Source organism: Mesoplodon densirostris, chromosome 16 (assembly GCF_025265405.1).
Source record: "Mesoplodon densirostris isolate mMesDen1 chromosome 16, mMesDen1 primary haplotype, whole genome shotgun sequence".
NCBI classification, from domain to species: domain Eukaryota; kingdom Metazoa; phylum Chordata; class Mammalia; order Artiodactyla; family Ziphiidae; genus Mesoplodon; species Mesoplodon densirostris.
In genome coordinates, this window is record NC_082676.1 from 38,296,195 (window position 1) to 38,297,908 (window position 1,714).

Here is a 1,714-nt window from a genome sequence, read left to right on the forward strand (position 1 = left end):
GTGCAAGCATCTGGGTTCATAAAAATTTTTCCCGAAATATAGCTAACTATCTAAGGACCTGTTTTGCCTGTTTTCCTAAAGCACAAACTGCCTCATCCTGTTCTTGGTCTTGAATTCCTTTCAGGGTGCACTGTAGGTCAGCGACTGCAGTGGCTAATGACTTGATTCTTGTAAAACTGTATGGTATGCAACATTTTTGTTTTACACTTTGATGATTTTCTATGTCATCTTGAGTCAGTTTTGATAATTTGCATTTTTCTAGAAAACTCACCATTCGACTTAAGATTTTAAATTATTGTTAGAAAATGATAGATAGTTTAAATCTCTCTGTCCTCTTTATCATTTCTGAAAATGTTAATTTGTGCCTCTTTTTTTTCTTGATAATTTCCCCACAGGTTTCTTTTTATAGATCTTCTTTATTATTTAGTTGTTTGATGGTTCATTAATTTTTGCTCTTGTTTAGGTTCCTTCCTTCTAATTTCTTTGCACTTGCTCCATTTTTCTTTTTCTACATTTCTGAGATTATTTGCTCTTTCTTATTTTATATATAATTTATTTTTAAATACAGGTATTTATGGTTGTACATTGAACTCCTATAGCCACATCCTACAGTTCTTATTTTTTTTAATGTTAATTAATTTATTAATTTATTTATTTGGGTGCGCTGGGTCTTAGTTGCGGCACGCGGGATCTTTTAGTTGCGGCATGTGGGATCTAGTTCCCTGACCAGGGATCGAACCCGGGCCCCCTGCATTGGGAGTGCAGCGTCTTAACCACTGGACCACCAGGGAAGTCCCTACAGATATTTAGTGTTTGTATTAGTTTCCTATGGCTGCGATAACAAATTGCCACAAACTTGGTGGCTTAAAACAACAAAAATATTTTCTCTCACTGTTTTGGAAATCTGAAATTCAGTGTCACTGGGCCAAAATCAGGGTGTCAGCAGGTTTCCGTATAACATTTACAAGTCCCACAAGTATCTCCAAGCCTGTAAGTGCACAACATTAAATAGCAAATTAAAAAACACCATGGAAAGTCAACACATTTTCATGGAATAAAGAAAAAGTCCTCACATTTTCATTTTGCACTGGGACCCACAAATCACATAGCTGGCCCTGCTTCTGGGACTCCCGTTACATGTATGTTGATATACTTGACAGCATTCCACTCAACAATTTTTCTTTATTCTATTTTCTGTCTAGTCTTCAGACTGGATCATCTGTACGGACCTATGTATCTTCAAATTTGCTAATGCCTTCTTCTGTCAACTCAAACCTGTTGTTGAGTCTCTCTAGTGAGTTTTTTATTTCAGTTACTGTACTTTTCAACTCCAGAATTCCTATTTGGTTCTTTTTAAGCCATTTCCATTTCTTTATTTATGTTCTTTATTTGATGCATAATTGTCATACTTTCCTTTCATTCAATAAACATGTATCCCTTAGTTCTTTGAACGTGTTTATAATAGCTGATTTATAAAGTCTTTGTCTACTAGGTCCAGTGTCTGCGCCCCTTCAGACAGTTTATTACTTCTTTCCCCCCCGTGTCTGGGCTATACTTTCCTGTCCCTTTGCATGTCAGTCAGACCAAAAGTTGTGTGCCAGTGCAGCCGTGTCCTAGCTGTGTGATTTGGAGCAAAAGCGACTTTATCACTCTGAGCCTCATTTTCCACAAACGTGAGTTAGAAATAGCTCTGTTGGGAGGATTGAATGAGATC

The 1,714-nt window shown here is 36.9% G+C and overlaps 1 non-coding gene across 1 annotated transcript; it reads right to left on the reverse strand.

Annotated features, from left to right (window-relative positions):
- Window positions 1-718: 718 nt before the first annotated feature.
- TRNAG-CCC (transfer RNA glycine (anticodon CCC)) lies at window positions 719-791 on the reverse strand. The gene has a single exon. It is a non-coding gene; the product is annotated as a tRNA-Gly (tRNA).
- Between the last annotated feature and the right edge of the window lie 923 nt (window positions 792-1,714).